The 19079-nt window shown below is 48.1% G+C and overlaps 1 long non-coding RNA gene across 16 annotated transcripts; it reads left to right on the forward strand.

The window, feature by feature from the left end:
• Positions 1-628: 628 nt before the first annotated feature.
• LOC103101658 (uncharacterized) lies at positions 629-18524 on the forward strand. Of its 16 annotated transcripts, none has more exons than XR_008914727.1 (7): positions 629-5782; positions 6555-6602; positions 7085-7737; positions 7989-8076; positions 10241-10292; positions 11129-14961; positions 15826-17723. It is a non-coding gene; the product is annotated as an uncharacterized LOC103101658 (long non-coding RNA). The 16 variants fall into 16 exon arrangements; XR_008914730.1 differs by having other exon boundaries at positions 7592-7737; XR_008914723.1 differs by having other exon boundaries at positions 629-3984; positions 4794-4845; positions 5695-7737.
• Positions 18525-19079: the final 555 nt, after the last annotated feature.

A 19079-nucleotide genomic window follows, 5' to 3' on the forward strand; every position in this document is an offset into this window, starting at 1 on the left:
CAAATCATCACTATTGATTAATGCATAGAGAGGATATTTGAGTACTGACATATGAACACCAAGGGAACTGAGAGGAGAATTTCTAATGTGAATCTGTAAAGAGAAAAATGCAATTCTGGGATATATGGATATGCGCCCTTGAGCAGGCCAATTAAGTCCCTTTGCATAGCTTCCAAGTCCCATCTCTGCTCTGTCCATCAGCTCCACCTTCTTTCCAATCCTTGAAAGCCCAGGAAGTTTGGGCCTGCTGATCAAGTAAGTGCTGCTGGTCCTCTTAGTGGATTCAGCCCCTCTCCATGGAGCCTTCCTTGACCACTGCCTGTCCAAGGTTCTCCCACTTGGGCCAGCTCTTGGTCAGGACTTCCACATTCAGCTTAGGAAAGGCTCTCCTCTCCTGTCCCTCGTTGGGCTTGGGGTGCAACAGGTGATGGCCATCCCCCTTCTTTCACTCATGGAAGAAACCCATGCTGAGATGCTGTGGGATTTGCTCAGACTCCCCCTGCTAAGTGTCCATCCCAGACTGACCCAAGGCCCAGGATTTGTTTTATGACTTTCACTTAACACTCTGGCCATAACTAAAGACTTCTATTTTCATGAATAAAATGATAGCCCTGCCCCTTTTTTTGTGCAGACGCAACAGCTCAACTCCAAAGTATTTTATTGAATAATGTTACTATGGGCTTTCTTTGTGACCTCAAGGCTGTGATTCCTGACTGTTGGAAATCTTGGCAGGAAGACAGAGAGAGAGAGAGAGAGAGATAGACAGAGAGACAGACAAAGAGAGAGACAGACAGACAGAGAGACACACAGGGAGACAGAGAGACAGAGTGGGGCTCACAGGTCTGTTTCCACTCCTTCATGGCTTTGTGTAATCTTGGCTAAGACTCTGCCCTGTTCCTGACTTCCCTTTACCATTACATCCAATGGGGAAGTTGGAGCCAGATGACCTCTGAGGTCTTTTTTAGCTCTCCATCCCACCCAAACCTACAAGCTCTTTCAGATTCATGCTCCATCAGGCCAAGAAACTCTGCCAGGCCTCCCCACCCCCATGCCCTATGTGACTTCCTACCCACCCAGAGACATCGGAGGGGAGGGTTCCATGGTTCTTTAGGTACTAGTTCCTAACTTTGTCCCTAAGTTCAACACATGTCCAGGGGTCTTGGGTCTTGGGGTTAGTAGCCACTATTATTTTTTTACATCGGTAGTCGAGACTCTAGCAGGCTTTGAGTGGGTCCCATGGTATCTCTCACTTCCCATTCCCAGCCCTTACAGGACGATGAGACAATCAGAAGCTGACTTCAACCTCGGTGGCTCCCTCTGAGCTCTGGAGATGTCAGCATCCAACTTGATAAGGTTATATTTCCTCTCCTGCCAACCCAGACCCATCCTCTATCCACACCAACCTAGAGTCAGCTCCCTAAGCCTCCCTACACTCTCAGACTCCATTAGCTCCTGCCCCCTCCAAATCCTCCCCCACTCATTTCCACCTCCCCAATTGCTGCTGCCTGTGTCTGGAAGTGACAGGGGATTTTGTGACTGACTACTGCCATTGCTGTGCCTGGAGATGGATAGAGAGGGCCTTGGGAACCAGGAAAAATGCCTGCTAGCCCTCATCTGTGTGTCCAGACATCCCCCTAAGACATTCCTCTGTTGCCACCCCATTAAAAATACCTTGCCCTTGGTATGTTCTGAAGCAGGAGGGCTCCAATATGGCCTCTGCCTATTCATGCCAAGGGGTCCTTGTCCTTTCTCTCTCTCAATTCCTTCTGAGGAGACCTTAAAGTTTCTTTATACAAACCTCCATAGAAAAAGTATTGTCTACTTCAGTTATATATACATTTATGTGTGTATGCAGTCATGGTTATACACTTTCATTTACAGAAAAATCAATATTTATATATATTTATATGGAATAGATGATAACTCATATGGAGAATATAAACATACTCCAGTTCTCTATATAAATATTCCCCTACTATTTCTCTATTCATTAGTACATATATATTCACTCTATATTAATTTATATGATTCATTCTTCATCAATGAGTATTCATTATATATTCTTTATTTTTTTCCTTTCACTTAAGCCTATGGACAAAACTAAAGAAGCCCAGAACCCCTGTTTCTATAGGTAACCTGCCAACCGTGTCCCATTTTTTGTGAAAGCAATAGACCAAAGCAAAGAATTTTATTTTATAAAGTCACTATGGGCTTTCTTTGTGACCTCAAGCCTGTGATGCCTGATTGGGGACCATGGCCAAGGTGTAACACAGTAGACTTGTAGGGAGAAAGAGAACTCAGTTCACAGGTCTGTGCCTTCCCCTTCCTCCTTGTGTGACTTTGAACAACTTCCTGCCCTGCTCTTGACTTCTCTTACCTATTATGTCCAATGAGGAAGTTGGACCATATGACCTCTGAGGTCTCTGTTAGTCCTCCATCCCATTCCAACCCACATGCCTTTTCAAACTTCAGTCCCATCAGGCTGAGAAAACTCTGCCAGGTAAACAATTTCCCTGGGGGGGGGCAGTGCCCAGCTAACTAGTTCAATCTTTCCCCTAAGCCTTTGTGGATTGACCTCCCAGGACCAGAAGTATTCCCCCACCGACACCACATGTGAATGACCCCTGGGGATCCCAGCAGACTCCAAGGTAAAGGCCTGAACATTCATTGAGTACCAATTGAGAATTATTTTCTACAGGTGTGCAGGGGTCTTGGGGCTTGAGCTCTCAGTGGCCACTGGGCTTTTCTCCTTAGGCAGAGGAGCCTCTACTAGGCTTTGACTATGTCCCATGGCATCTCTGTCTTGTCTCCCTTCTTTCCCATCCATTGCCAGCCCTCGGGAGACCCGGAGACAAGCAGAGCTTGTTCTGGCTGGGTGGCATCCCAAGGAGAGCCCATGAATAGTGTTGACAGCACCCACATAAGTAAGGCTGCATTTCTTCTCCTGACAACCCAGTTCCATCCTCCATCTGCCCACAGTGTGCATTATACCCTCTCCTCTGACTAGAGTCAGCTCCCCATATCTCCCTACTCTCTGACTCCATTCTCAAACCATCCCCAACTCATTTCCATCTCCCCAGTTGCTACTGCCTGTGTTTGGAGATACAGGGGGTGGTGGTGGAGGTAGGGTATCACATTGACTGCTGCCATCCCTAGAGAGATTGGGCCCCAATGGAGAGGGTCTCAGGGACCAGGACTGATGTTTGGTGACCCTCAGATGAGTTGTCTGTCCAGATACGCCCCAGTTGCCCCTTTAAAAATCCCTTAACTTTAGTATATTCTGATAAAGGAGGGCTCTAATATGGCCTCTGTCTATTCATATCCCAGGGTCCTCCTCCTTTATCACTCTTATTCCCTGTTTATGACATCTTATTCTCTTTACAATATTCTATACGAAATGATATTTTGCTCTTCAGATATTTCTTAATTGTAAAACTCTTCCATATAAAGTAAAATTAGTATTTATGTATATGAACATGAAATAGATGACAATTCTTATATAAAGAATTTAAGTGTGCTACTATTCTCTAAGCATTATGTTCTTTTTCTATAAATATGACTACATACATATTCACTCTATTCATGTATTTGACTCATTCTTCATCAATGAGTATTCATAATATATTATTTTGTACCATTCCCGTATCACTAAGGTGATAACTAAAGACTCCACAAATCTCTATGGGTAACTGCCAGCCCTGCCTCTTGTATGAGGTCACTATGGGTTTTCATAGTGACCTCAAAGCTGTGATGCTTGGCTAGTGAAAGAGATCTTCACCAAAGGTGTAAGGCAGCTACACTTGGAGGGAGGGAGGGAGAGAGAAAGAGAGAGAGAAAGAGAGAGAGAGAGAGAGAGAGAGAGAGAGAGAGAGAGAGAGAGAGAGAGAGAGAGAGAGAGAGAGAGAGAGAGAGAGAGAGAGAGAGAGAGAGAGAGAAAACTGGGTTCACCGGTCAATTTCTGCACCTTCCTAACTGTGATCTTAGGTAAGTCCCTAGCCTGCCAGCTCATGACTTGCTTCACCCATTTTGACTAATGGGGAATTGGGGCAAGATGATATCAGAGGCCTCTTTTAGCCCTCCATCGAATCCAGTCCTATAAGCCTTTTCAAAATCCAGCCTCAAGGCACTGAGATTTCTCTGTAGAGAAATATTGCCTTTTTCAGTGATCTAAGTCATTAATTTAGGTATCTATTTATCTATCCATCCATCTTTCCACCTATCCATCTGTCTATCTATCTCTATTCATGTATTGATCCATCTAGCCATCTAATGTACATCAATCCATTCATCTAGCTAGCTATCCACCTCTATCAATCCATCCATCTATGTCTCCATCTCTATCTCTCCATCCATCTGCCCTTCTGTCTGTCCATCAATTGAACCATCCAGGCATGTATCTATCCATCTATCGATCCACCTACTGTTGGTCATCCTCTTTCATATACAGTAAATACTAGTATTTATGTGTCTGAATTTGAAAACAGGGGACAATTCTTTTTGAAGAGAATTGAGTGGTGGCTCTATTCTCTGTAGAAGTTTTCTCAAGTTATTGCTCTATTAATCCTCTAATTCTTCTCTCTGTGTTCAGGAGACCTTAAGGTTTCTCTAGATCTCTCTGTCTCTCTCTGTCTCTGTCTCAGGTATCTGTATATTCCTTGTGATACTCTTCCATAAACAATAAACTTAAGTGTATGTATATGCATATGAAATAGATGACCATTGTACAGGAAGTGACCTGAAAGGTACTCCTGTTCTCTATCTTCAGTATTCCTGTATTGTTTCTCTACTCTTAGGAATGACACCTATGTTCATCCTCTATTAATGAATTTGAGCCATTCTTCATGAGTGAGTATTCATGATATCTTCTTGTTGATTTCCTTTCCCTTGAGCGGATTCTACAAGTCAAGCCGGCCAGAAAACCCCTATTTCTTTGTGAATCCTGGCAGCTGTCCCTCTTTGTGGGTGTGGAGGCAACAGCCCCAAACACAGTATTGAATTGTATGAGGTCACTATGGGCGCTCTTTGTGACCTAAAGGCTGTGATGCTTGTGTGGTGGAGGAGAAGGGCTATGTGAGCTGGGCTGGCAGGAAGAGACCTAGAGAGAGAGGTGTGCTCCCAGGTGTCTCTCTGCCCCTTCCTGACTGTGTGATCTTGGCAGAGCACCTGCCCTGCCCTGCCCTGCCCTGCCCTGCCCTGCCTTTGCCCTCCAAAGAGGAAAGTGGAGCAGAGGACCTCTGAGATGTCTCTTAGCCCATCACCCTACAAGCTCTTTCAGATCCAAGCCCCATGGCGCTGAGAAATGTGCCTGGCTGCTGTTTTCCCTTGGGGCACCATCTGAGTAGCTAGTTCAGTCTTTGTGCAGAGCTGCTAGCTTGGAAGAGGACCATGGGTCTTTGTGAATTGGGCTGTAGCACCGGCGCTTCCCACTCCCCTCTCCCGGCCCCGAACCTCCATCCCCAACCCCCACGGCATTGGTGATTGGCCGCCCGCGAGCCCAGAGCAGGTGAAGGCGAAGGTTCGAACGTTGCTTGGATAACAGTTGCGAACTACATTCGACGGGTGTCCAGGGGTCTTGGGGCTTGAGCTCTCAATGGCCACTGGGCTTCTCTCCTTAGGCAGCGGAGCCTCTACTAGGCTTTGACTGGGTCCCATGGCGTCTCTGTCTTGTCTCTCTTCTCTCCCATCCATTGCCAGCCCTCGGGAGACCCGGAGACAAGCTGAGCTGAGTTCTAGCTGGAGGTGCGGCGCTGAGCGCGCGAGTGTTGACGTCAGCACCCATTCGGTTAGGCTCCCTTTCTTCTCCCGCCAACCCAGCCCCAACTTCCATTCGCCCCCACCATGCAGCACACCCCCTTCCCTCTGCCTAGATTCAGCTCTGCAAGCCTGCCGACTCTGTCCCGGACTCTGTGCCCTCCCGCCCACTCCTTTCCCTCTCCCCAGTGGCTGCTGCCCATCCCTGGCGCTGGACATGGATGGAAGGGACCACAGACACCAGCACAGATGCCTAGGGACCCTCAGCTGTCTCTCCAGCTTCCATTACTCTCTAAAACCTCCCAGTTGGAAGGCTCCCATATGTCCTCAGTCTATTCCTGTCAAGGGCTCCTCTTCCCCTCCCTGTCTCTAATCTCTGTCCCTCTCTTTCTCTCTCTCTCTCTGTCCCTCTCTCTCTCTCTCTCTCTCTCTCTCTCTCTCTCTCTCTCTCTCTCTCTCTCCCTCTCTCTCTCTCTTCTCTCTGTCCCTCTCTCGGCTTAGGAGTCTGTAAAGCTTCTCTGTACAGTCCTTCATACAGTAGGATATTGTCTATTTGAATTATGTGATTCCTATTCCTGATTTTATTCTTTCATATAGAGCAAAGATTTGCACTCCTCTATATGAATATGGAATGTGACAACTCCTAGGAAGAGGAGAGAAGGATAGTCTTCCTCCACAGGAGTACACAGTCCCTCTTGGTGTATAGGGCTCATCCTCCCTGAGGAGTCATTATATGTTCTCATGTGTATTCCTTTACGTATTTATATTCTCCATATGTTCTCCCCCTTTGGTCCTCTCCATAGGAGAAGAGGTGTATAATATGTCAGATTCTCTGAGGTGATTGTGCCGCGGTGAGTATTGCTGTGTGGGTTTCTTGTACAACAACATCTCTTTATCCAACTTTATAAGAAAGAGGCTGGAATATGACCAGCTGGGAGGGGTTTTTACAGGCTCCAGGTTCTTCTGTTTGGCTTCCCTTTTTCTTTGCACCACTGCCAGTCTCTTCTCAAATCAATGAGTGGCTTCAGGAGACCATGATGGATATTTTGGGTCCAGGACTTTAGTAGTTCTCCCCTGGGGGGTCCTTTTTACAGCTCTGATCTGGCTTCTGGCCTCATGGCCTTTCTCTTTAGGCTGGTTACCTGTTGAGGTCCATGAGGCTAATGCAGTGTGCATGCTGGGGCAGAACCTTTCTGCTTGGGTTGGGCACAGCCCCACAAACCTGTCCACTCTAAGAATGGAAAGGGCAGCTTTCCACTGAGCTCTGGAGAAGGGGCAGCAGCAGCAGCAGCAGCAGCAGCAGGAGGCTTTCTGACTCTCCTCATTGCCCTAGAATCCTAGCGCAGCCCAAGGAGATGCCTTTGTCTAGCATCCAAGTCCTCCCTCTGCTCTGCCCATCACCTCCACCTTCTTTCCAATCCTTGAAAGCCCAGGAAGTTTGGACCTGCTGATCAAGTAAGTGCTGCTGGTCCTCTTAGTGGATTCAGCCCATCTCCATGGAGCCTTCCTTGACCACTGCCTGTCCAAGGTTCTCCCACTTGGGCCAGCTCTTGGCCAGGACTTCCACATTCAGCTTAGGAAAGGCTCTCCTCTCCTGTCCCTCGTTGGGCTTGGGGTGCAACAGGTGATGGCCATCCCCCTTCTTTCACTCATGGAAGAAACCCATGCTGAGATGCTGTGGGATTTGCTCAGACTCCCCCTGCTAAGTGTCCATCCCAGACTGACCCAAGGCTCAGGATTTGTTTTATGACTTTCACTTAACACTCTGGCCATAACTAAAGACTTCTAGAAATTCTATTTTCATGAATAAAATGATAGCCCTGACTCTTTTTTTGTGCAGACACAACAGCTCAACTCCAAAGTATTTTATTGAATAATGTTACTATGGGCTTTCTTTGTGACCTCAAGCCTGTGATGCCTGATTGGGGACCATGGCCAAGGTGTAATACAGTAGACTTGCAGAGAGAAAGAGAACTCAGTTCACAGGTCTGTGCCTTCCCCTTCCTCCTTGTGTGACTTTGAACAACCTCCTGCCCTGCTCTTGACTTCTCTTACCTATCATGTCCAATGAGGAAGTTGGACCATATGACCTCTGAGGTCTCTGTTAGTCCTCCATCCCATGCCAAACTACATGCCTTTTCAAACTTCAGTCCCATCAGGCTGAGTAAACTCTGCCAGGCAAACAATTTCCCTGGGGGGGGCAGTGCCCAGCTAACTAGTTCAATCTTTCCCCTAAGCCTTTGTGGATTGACCTCCCAGGAGCAGAAGTGTTCCCCCACCGACACCACATGTGAATGACCCCTGGGGATCCTAGCAGAGTCCAAGGTAAAGGTCTCAACATTCATTGAGTACCAATTGAGAATTATTTTCTACAGGTGTGCAGGGGTCTTGGGGCTTGAGCTCTCAGTGGCCACTGGGCTTCTCTCCTTAGGCAGAGGAGCCTCTACTAGGCTTTGACTGAGTCCCATGGCATCTCTGTCTTGTCTCTCTTCTTTCCCATCCATTCCCAGCCCTCTGGAGACCCGGAGACAAGCAGAGCTTGTTCTGGCTGGGTGGCACCCCAAGGAGAGCCCATAAATAGTGTTGACAGCACCCACATAAGTAAGGCTGCATTTCTTCTCCTGACAACCCAGTTCCATCCTCCATCTGCCCACAGTGTGCATTATACCCTCTCCTCTGACTAGAGTCAGCTCCCCATATCTCCCTACTCTCTGACTCCATTCTCAAACCATCCCCAACTCATTTCTATCTCCCCAGTTGCTACTGCCTGTGTTTGGAGATACAGGGGGTGGTGGTGGAGGTAGGGTATCACATTAACTGCTGCCATCCCTAGAGAGATTGGGCCCCAATGGAGAGGGTCCCAGGTACCAGGACTGATGTTTGGTGACCCTCAGTTGAGTTGTCTGTCCAGATGCCCCCCAGTCACCCCTTTAAAAATCCCTTAACTTTAGTATATTCTGATAAAGGAGGGCTCTAATATGGCCTCTGTGTATTCATATCCCAGGGTCCTCCTCCTTTATCACTCTTATTCCCTGTTTATGACATCTTATTCTCTTTACAATATTCTATACGAAATGATATTTTGCACTTCAGATATATATTAATTGTTAAACTCTTCCATATAAAGTAAAATTAGTATTTATGTATATGAACATGAAATAGATGACAATTCTTATATAAAGAATTTAAGTGTGCTCCTATTCTCTAAGCATTATGTTCTTTTTCTATAAATATGAGTACATACATATTCACTCTATTCATGTATTTGACTCATTCTTCATCAATGAGTATTCATAATATATTATTTTGTACCATTCCCGTATCACTAAGGTGATAACTAAAGACTCCACAAACCCCTATGGGTAACTGCCAGCCCTGCCTCTTGTATGAGGTCACTATGGGTTTTCATAGTGACCTCAAAGCTGTGATGCTTGGCTAGTGAAAGAGATCTTCACCAAAGGTGTAAGGCAGCTACACTTGGAGGGAGGGAGGGAGAGAGAAAGAGAGAGAGAAAGAGAGAGAGAGAGAGAGAGAGAGAGAGAGAGAGAGAGAGAGAGAGAGAGAGAGAGAGAGAGAGAGAGAGAGAGAGAGAGAGAAAACTGGGTTCACAGGTCAATTTCTGCACCTTCCTAACTGTGATCTTAGGTAAGTCCCTAGCCTGCCAGCTCATGACTTCCTTCACCCATTTTGGCTAATGGGGAATTGGGGCAAGATGATATCAGAGGCCTCTTTTAGCCCTCCATCGAATCCAGTCCTATAATCCTTTTCAAAAGCCAGCCTCAAGGCACTGAGACTTCTCTGTAGAGAAATATTGCCTATTTCAGTGATCTAAATCAGTAATTTAGGTATCTATTTACCTATCTATCCATCCTTCCACCTATCCATCTGTCTGTCTATCTCTATTCATGTATTGATCCATCTAGCCAACTGTACATCAATCCATTCATCTAGCTAGCTCTCCATCTCTATCAATCCATCCATCTATGTCTCCATCTCAATCAATCCATCCATCTATGTCTCCAACTCTATCTATCCATCCATTTGGCCTTCTGTCTGTCCATCAATTTATCCATCCAGGCATGTATCTATCCGTCTATCGATCCACCTACTCTTGGTCATCCTCTTTCATATACAGTAAATACTAGTATTTATGGATCTGAATTTGAAAACAGGGGACAATTCTTTTTGAAGAGAATTGAATGGTGGCTCTATTCTCTGTAGAAGTTTTCTCAAGTTATTGCTCTATTAATACTCTAATTCTTCTCTCTTGTTTGTGCTCAGGAGATCTTAAGGTTTCTCTTGTTCTCTCCCTCTTCTCTCTCTGTCTCTGTCTCATGTATCTGTATATTCCTTGTGATACTCTTCCATAAACAATAAACTTAAGTGTATGTATATGCACATGAAATAGATGACCATTTTACAGGAAGTGAACTGAAAGGTACTCCTGTTCTCTATCTTCAGTATTCCTGTTTTGTTTCTCTACTCTTAGGAATGACACCTATGTTCACCCTCTATTAATGAATTTGAGCCATTCTTCATGAGTGAGTATTCATGATATCTTCTTGTTGATTTCCTTTCTCTTGACCGGATTTTACATGTCAAGCCTGCCAGCAAACCCCTATTCCTTTGTGAATCCTGGCAGCTGTCCCTCTTTGTGGGTATGGAGGCAAAGCCCCAAAAACAGTATTGAATTGTATGAGGTCACTATGGGCTTCCTTTGTGACGTCAAGCCTGTGATGCTTGTGTGGTGGAGGAGAAGGGCTATGTGAGCTGGGCTGGCAGGAAGAGACCTAGAGAGAGAGGTGTGCTCCCAGGTGTCTCTCTGCCCCTTCCTGACTGTGTGATCTTGGCAGAGAACCTGCCCTGCCCTGCCCTGCCCTGCCCTAACCTGCCTTTGCCCTCTAAAGAGGAAAGTGGAGCAGAGGACCTCTGAGATGTCTCTTAGCCCATCACCCTACAAGCTCTTTCAGATCCAATCCCCATGGCGCTGAGAAATGTGCTGGGTAGCTGTTTTCCCTTGGGGCACCACCTGGGTAGCTAGTTCAGTCTTTGTGCAGAGCTGCTAGCTTGAAAGAGGACCATGGGTCTTTGTGAATTGGGCTGTAGCACCGGCGCTTCCCCCACCCCCCACCCCGCCTTTCCCTCCGCCCCGAACCTCCATCCCCAACCCCCAAGGCATTGGTGATTGGCTGCCTGCGAGCCCAGAGCGGGTGAAGGCGAAGGCAAAGGCCTTCGCCTTTGCCTTCGCCTTCACCCGCTCTGGGCTCGCAGGTGAAAGTTCGAACGTTGCTTGGATAACAGTTGTGAACTACATTCGACGGGTGTCCAGGGGTCTTGGGGCTTGAGCTCTCAGTGGCCACTGGGCTTCTCTCCTTAGGCAGCAGAACTTCTACTAGGCTTTGACTGGGTCCCATGGCATCTCTGTCTTGTCCCTCTTCTCTCCCATCCATTGCCAGCCCTCGGGAGACCCGGAGACAAGCGGAGCTGAGCGCGCGAGTGTTGACGTCAGCACCCCTTCGGTGAGGCTCCCTTTCTTCTCCCGCCAACCCAGCCACAACTTCCATTCGCCCCCACCATGCAGCACACCCCCTTCCCTCTGCCTAGATTCAGCTCTGCAAGCCTGCCGACTCTGTCCCGGACTCTGTGCCCTCCCGCCCACTCCTTTCCCTCTCCCCAGTGGCTGCTGCCCATTCCTGGCGCTGGACATGGATGGAAGGGACCACAGACACCAGCACAGATGGGAAGGGACCCTCAGTTGTCTATCCAGCTTCCATTGCTCTCTAAAACCTCCCAGTTGGAAGGCTCCCATATATCCTCAGTCTATTTCTGTCAAGGGGCTTCTCTTCCCCTACCTGTCTCTTCTCTCTGTCCCTCTCTCTTTCTGCTTAGGAGACTGTAAAGCTTCTCTGTACAGTCCTCCATGCAGTAGGATATTGTCTACTTGAATTATGTGATTCGTATTCCTGATTTTATTCTTTCATATAGAGCAAAGATTTGCACTCCTCTATATGAATATGGAATGTGACAACTCCTAGGAAGAGGAGAGAAGGATAGTCTTCCTCCACAGGAGTACACAGTCCCTCTTGGTATATAGGGCTCATCCTCCCTGAGGAGTCATTATATGTTCTCATGTGTATTCCTTTACATATTTATATTCTCCATATGTTCTCCCCCTTTGGTCCTCTCCATAGGAGAAGAGGTGTATAATATGTCAGATTCTCTGAGGTGATTGTGCCGCGGTGAGTATTGCTATGTGGGTTTCTGGTACAACAACATCTCTTTATCCAACTTTATAAGAAAGAGGCTGGAATATGACCAGCTGAGAGGGGTTTTTACAGGCTCCAGGTTCTTCTGTTTGGCTTCCCTTTTTCTTTGCAACACTGCCAGTCTCTTCTCAAATCAATGAGTGGCTTAAGGAGACAATGATGGATATTTGGGGTCCAGGACTTTAGTAGTTCTCCCCTGGGGGGTCCTTTTTACAGCTCTGATCTGGCTTCTGGCCTCATGGCCTTTCTATTTAGGCTGGTTGCCTGTTGAGGTCCATGAGGCTAATGCAGTGTGCATGGTGGGGCAGAACCTTTCTGCTTGGGTTGGGCACAGCCCCACAAACCTGTCCACGTTAAGAATGGAAATGGCAGCTTTCCACTGAGCTCTGTTGAAGGGGCAGCAGCAGCAGCAGCAGCAGCAGCAGCAGGCTTTCTGACTCTCCTCATTACCCTAGAATCCTAGGGCAGCCCAAGCAGATGCATTTGTCTAGCATCCAAGTCCTCCCTCTGCTCTGCCCATCACCTCCACCTTCTTTCCAATCCTTGAAAGCCCAGGAAGTTTGGACCTGCTGATCAAGTAAGTGCTGCTGGTCCTCTTAGTGGATTCAGCCCCTCTCCATGGAGCCTTTCTTGACCACTGCCTGTCCAAGGTTCTCCCACGTGGGCCAGTTCTTGGCCAGGACTTCCACATTCAGCTTAGGAAAGGCTCTCCTCTCCTCTCCCTCGTTAGGCTTGGGGTGCAACTGGTGATGGCCATCCCCCTTCTTTCACTGATGGAAGAAACCCATGCTGAGATGCTGTGGGGTTTGCTCAGACTCCTCCTGCTAAGTGTCCATCCTGGGGCTTTTTCTTTCCACCTGACTCCTCCAGGCAAAAATCAGACTCCAAGAACCAGTATTTTCATGGATAATCTGCCAGCCGTGCCTCTTTTTTTGTGGAGGCAGCATCTGGACAGCAAAGTATTTTATTCTGTATTCAGTCGATATGAACCTCCTAAGTGACCTCCAGTGATGCCTGCCCATTGGAGGAGATAGAGGCCCAGGTGTAAGACAGCTAGGCTTGCAGGAAGAGAGATAGAGAAGGGTGGGGGGCAGTAGGTGGAGGCGGGGCAGAGAGAGGGAGGGAGCTGGACTCATAGGCCTGTTTCTGCCCCTTCCTGGCTCTGTGATCATAGCCAAGTTCCTGGCCTGGCTTGGGCTTCCCTTCTCTACTGTGACCAGTTGAGGAAGTCTGATTAGATGACCCTTGAGGGCTCTTTTCTGTTAGGCCTCCATCCCATACCAACATACAAGCCCTTTCAGACACACTGGAACCCCACCTCCCTGAGAGCACTCTAAGAGGTTACTGGTTTCTTTTGGGTGCTGTCCCCACTAGCTAGGACAGTGGTTTGAAGCTTTATCCCTTGGAATAAAACCCATGGGTCTTTGTGGACCTGCCTCCATCATGAGAGGTTTCCCCCCAATCTTCTGTGTCCAGCCTCCTTTGAGCTTAAAGGCATTGACCATGAAGGTCCTAATGTTTGTTAGGTTCCAGTTGCAAATTTCTATCAGTTTGATAGGTGTCCTGGGGCTTGAGATGAGGGGCCATTGGTCTTTTCTCCTTAAGACCTGAGCCTCCAAGTAGGCTTTGAGTGCATTCCATGGCATCTCTCACTTTTATCCAGTTCCAGCCCTTGAGGGACTAGGAGAGGAGACCACAAGACAAGTTCAGCTCAGCTCAGATTGGGTGACACACTCCCACCCCCACTTCCACCCCCAGCACCCATGAATGGTGTCATTAGCATCTTCCTTGGTAAGGCTGCTTATCTTCTCCCAACAATCCCACCCCATCCTCCATTCACCCCCCACCATGTATTCCCAGCCTTCCCTCTGCCTAGACTCAGTGTCCCATGCCTCCCTAGTCTCTCAGACTACATTCCTTGCTACTCTCCCAACCCCCTCCCAATCCTTTCCACCTCCTTAATTGCTGCAGCCTGTGGGGGTTTTCTGACTACTGCTGCCATTCCTGGATGAAAACCTGAAGCCTGGTGACCCACAGCTGTTTGGCCATCTATCCCTCTGTCACCCCTGAAAAAGAACCTGGCATGTTGCCTGCTCATGAAGGAGGGCTCCTATAGGTTTTCTGTCTACTCCTGTGCAGGGATTGGTTTCCTTTTTCTCTCTCACTTCCTGCTGAGAGGACCTAATGATTTTCCTTTCAATCTTATCAGCAGAAAAATATTGCCTACTTGAGTGTTCTATGACACTATTCTATCTATCTATCTATCTATCTCTCTCTATCTATTTATCTATCTATCCATCCTTCCACCTATCCATCTATCTATCTCTATTCATGTATTGATCCATCTAGCCATTTAATGTACATCAATCCATTCATCTAGCTAGCTATCCATCTCTATCAATCCATCCATCTATGTCTCCATCTCTATCTATCCATCCATCTGCCCTTCTGTCTGTCCATCAATTTATCCATCCAGCCAGGTATCTATCTGTCTATCAATCCACCTACTCTTGGTCATCCTCTTTCATATACAGTAAATACTAGTATTTATGGATCTGAATTTGAAAATAGGGGACAATTCTTTTTGAAGAGAATTGAGTGGTGGCTCCATTCTCTGTAGAAGTTTTCTCAAGTTATTGCTCTATTAATCCTCTAATTCTTCTCTCTGTTTGTGCTCAGGTTACCTTAAGGTTTCTCTTGTTCTCTCCGTCTCTCTCTGTCTCTGTCTCAGGTATCTGTATATTCCTCGTGATGCTCTTCCATAAACAATAAACTTAAGTGTATGTATATGCATATGAAATAGATGACCATTTTACAGGAAGTGAACTGAAAGGTATCTTTATCTTCAGTATCTCTATCTTCAGTATTCCTGTATTGTTTCTCTACTGTTAGGAATGACACCTATGTTCACCCTCTATTAATGAATTTGAGCCATTCTTCATGAGTGAGTATTCATGATATCTTCTTGTTGATTTCCTTTCTCTTGACCGGATTTTACATGTCAAGCCTGCCAGCAAACCCCTATTCCTTTGTGAATCCTGGCAGCTGTCCCTCTTTGTGGGTGTGGAGGCAACAGCCCCAAACACAGTATTGAATTGTATGAGGTCACTATGGGCGCTCTTTGTGACGTCAAGCCTGTGATGCTTGTGTGGTGGAGGAGAAGGGCTATGTGAGCTGGGCTGGCAGGAAGAGACCTAGAGAGAGAGGTGTGCTCCCAGGTGTCTCTCTGCCCCTTCCTGACTGTGTGATCTTGGCAGAGCACCTGCCCTGCCCTGCCCTGCCCTGCCTTTGTCCTCCAAAGAGGAAAGTGGAGCAGAGGACCTCTGTGATGTCTCTTAGCCCATCACCCTACAGGCTCTTTCAGATCCAAGCCCCATGGCGCTGAGAAATGTGCCTGGCTGCTGTTTTCCCTTGGGGCACCACCTGAGTAGTTGGTTCAGTCTTTGTTCAGAGCTGTTCGTTTGAAAGAGGACCATGGGTCTTTGTGAATTGGGCTGTAGCACCGGCGCTTCCCACCCCCTTCCCCGAACCCCGAACCCCGAACCTCCATCCCCAACCCCCACGGCATTGGTGATTGGCCGCCCGCGAGCCCAGAGCGGGTGAAGGCGAAGGCAAAGGCGAAGGCGAAGGTTCCAACGTTGCTTGGATAACAGTTGCGAACTACATTCGACGGGTGTCCAGGTGTCTTGGGGCTTGAGTTCTCAGTGGCCACTGGGCTTCTCTCCTTAGGCAGCGGAGCCTCTACTAGGCTTTGACTGGGTCCCATGGCATCTCTGTCTTGTCTCTCTTCTCTCCCATCCATTGCCAGCCCTCGGGAGACCCGGAGACAAGCGGAGCTGAGCGCGCGAGTGTTGACGTCAGCACCCCTTCGGTGAGGCTCCCTTTCTTCTCCCGCCAACCCAGCCCCAACTTCCATTCGCCCCCACCATGCAGCACACCCTCTTCCCTCTGCCTAGATTCAGCTCTGCAAACCTGCCGACTCTGTCTTGGACTCCATGCCCTCCCGCCCACTCCTTTCCCTCTCCCCAGGGGCTGCTGCCCATCCCTGGCGCTGGACATGGATGGAAGGGACCACAGACACCAGCACAGATGCCAAGGGACCCTCAGCCGTCTCTCCAGCTTCCATTACTCTATAAAACCTGCCAGTTGGAAGTCTCCTTTATGTCCTCAGTGTATTCCTGTCAAGGGCTCCTCTTCTCCTCCCTGTCTCTTCTCTCTGTCCCTCTCTCTCTCTCTCTCTCTCTCTCTCTCTCTCTCTCTCTCTCTCTCTCTCTCTCTCTCTCTCTCTCTCTCTCTCTCTCTCTCTCTCCTCTCTGTCCCTCTCTCTTTCTGCTTTGGAGACTGTAAAGCTTCTCTGTACGGTCCTCCATGCAGAAGGATATTGTCTACTTGAATTATGTGATTCGTATTCCTGATTTTATTCTTTCATATAGAGCAAAGATTTGCACTCCTCTATATGAATATGGAATGTGACACCTCCTAAGAAGAGTAGAGAAGGATAGTCTTCCTCCACAGGAGTACACATTCCCTCTTGGTGTATAGGACTCATCCTCCCTGAGGAGTCATTATATGTTCTCCTGAGTAATCCTTTACATATTTATATTCTCCATATGTTCTCCCCCTTTGGTCCTCTCCATAGGAGAAGAGGTGTATAATATGTCAGATTCTCTGAGGTGATTGTGCCGCGGTGAGTATTGCTGTGTAGGTTTCTGGTACAACAGCATCTCTTTATCTAACTTTATAAGAGGCTGGAATATGACCAGCTGAGAGGGGTTTTTACAGGCTCCAGGTTCTATTAATCCTCTAATTCTTCTCTCTGTTTGTGCTCAGGAGACCTTAAGGTTTCTCTTGTTCTCTCTGTCTCTCTCTGTCTCTGTCTCAGGTATCTGTATATTCCTTGTGATACTCTTCCATAAACAATAAACTTAAGTGTATGTATATGCATATGAAATAGATGACCATTTTACAGGAAGTGAACTGAAAGGTACTCCTGGTCTCTATCTTCAGTATTCCTGTATTGTTTCTCTACTCTTAGGAATGACACCTATGTTCACCCTCTATTAATGAATTTGAGCCATTCTTCATGAGTGAGTATTCTTGATATCTTCTTGTTGATTTCCTTTCCCTTGAACCGGATTCTACAAGTCAAGCCTGCCAGAAAACCCCTATTCCTTTGTGAATCCTGGCAGCTGTCCCTCTTTGTGGGTGTGGAGGCAACAGCCCCAAACACAGTATTGAATTGTATGAGGTCACTATGGGCGCTCTTTGTGACGTCAAGCCTGTGATGCTTGTGTGGTGGAGGAGAAGGGCTATGTGAGCTGGGCTGGCAGGAAGAGACCTAGAGAGAGAGGTGTGCTCCCAGGTGTCTCTCTGCCCCTTCCTGACTGTGTGATCTTGGCAGAGCCCCTGCCCTGCCCTGCCCTGCCCTGCCCTGCCCTTCCCTGCCCTGCCCTGCCCTGTACTGCCCTGCCTTTGCCCTCCAAAGAGGAAAGTGGAGCAGAGGACCTCTGAGATGTCTCTTAGCCCATCACCCTAGAAGCTCTTTCAGATCCAAGCCCCATGGCGCTGAGAAATGTGCCTGGCTGCTGTTTTCTCTTGGGGCACCACCTAAGTAGCTAGTTCAGGCTTTGTGCAGAGCTGCCAGCTTGGAATAGGACTATGGGTCTTTGTGAATTGGGCTGTAGCACCGGCGCTTCCCCCCCCACATCTCCCCCCCCCCCCACCCGAACCTCCATCCCCAACCCCCAAGGCATTGGTGATTGGCCGCCCGGGAGCCCAGAGCGTGTGAAGGCGAAGGCAAAGGCGAAGGCGAAGGTTCCAACGTTGCTTGGATAACAGTTGCGAACTACATTCGACGGGTGTCCAGGGGTCTTTGGGGCTTGAGCTCTCAGTGACCACTGGGCTTCTCTCCATAGGCAGCGGAGCCTCTACTAGGCTTTGTCTGGGTCCCATGGCGTCTCTGTCTTGTCTCTCTTCTCTCCCATCCATTGCCAGCCCTCGGGAGACCCGGAGACAAGCTGAGCTGAGTTCTAGCTGGAGGTGCGGCGCTGAGCGCGCGAGTGTTGACGTCAGCACCCCTTCGGTGAGGCTCCCTTTCTTCTCCCGCCAACCCAGCCACAACTTCCATTCGCCCCCACCATGCAGCACACCCCCTTCCCTCTGCCTAGATTCAGCTCTGCAAGCCTGCCGACTCTGTCCCGGACTCTGTGCCCTCCCGCCCACTCCTTTCCCTCTCCCCAGTGGCTGCTGCCCATCCCTGGAGGTGGACATGGATGGAAGGGACCACAGACACCAGCACAGATGCCAAGGGACCCTCAGCTGTCTCTCCAGCTTCCATTGCTCTCTAAAACCTCCCAGTTGGAAGGCTCCCATATATCCTCAGTCTATTTCTGTCAAGGGGCTTCTCTTCCCCTACCTGTCTCTTCTCTCTGACCCTCTCTCTCTCTCTCTCTCTCTCTCTCTCTCTCTCTCTCTCTCTCTCTCTCTCTCTCTCTCTCTCTCTCTCTCTCTCTCTCTCTCTCTCTTCTCTCTGTCCCTCTCTCTCTTCTCTCTGTCCCTCTCTCTCTTCTCTCTGTCCCTCTCTCTTTCTGCTTAGGAGTCTGTAAAGCTTCTCTGTACAGTCCTCCATGCAGTAGGATATTGTCTACTTGAATTATGTGATTCGTATTCCTGATTTTATTCTTTCATATAGAGCAAAGATTTGCACTCCTCTATATGAATATGGAATGTGACAACTCCTAGGAAGAGGAGAGAAGGATAGTCTTCCTCCACAGGAGTACACAGTCCCTCTTGGTATATAGGGCTCATCCTCCCTGAGGAGTCATAATATGTCCTCCTGAGTATTCCTTTACATATTTATATTCTCCATATGTTCTCCCCCTTTGGTCCTCTCCATAGGAGAAGAGGTGTATAATATGTCAGATACTCTGAGGTGATTGTGCCGCGGTGAGTATTGCTGTGTGGGTTTCTGGTACAACAACATCTCTTTATCCAACTTTATAAGAAAGAGGCTGGAATATGACCAGCTGAGAGGGGTTTTTATAGGCTCCAGGTTCTTCTGTT

This window comes from Monodelphis domestica, chromosome X (assembly GCF_027887165.1).
Source record: "Monodelphis domestica isolate mMonDom1 chromosome X, mMonDom1.pri, whole genome shotgun sequence".
Taxonomy (NCBI): domain Eukaryota; kingdom Metazoa; phylum Chordata; class Mammalia; order Didelphimorphia; family Didelphidae; genus Monodelphis; species Monodelphis domestica.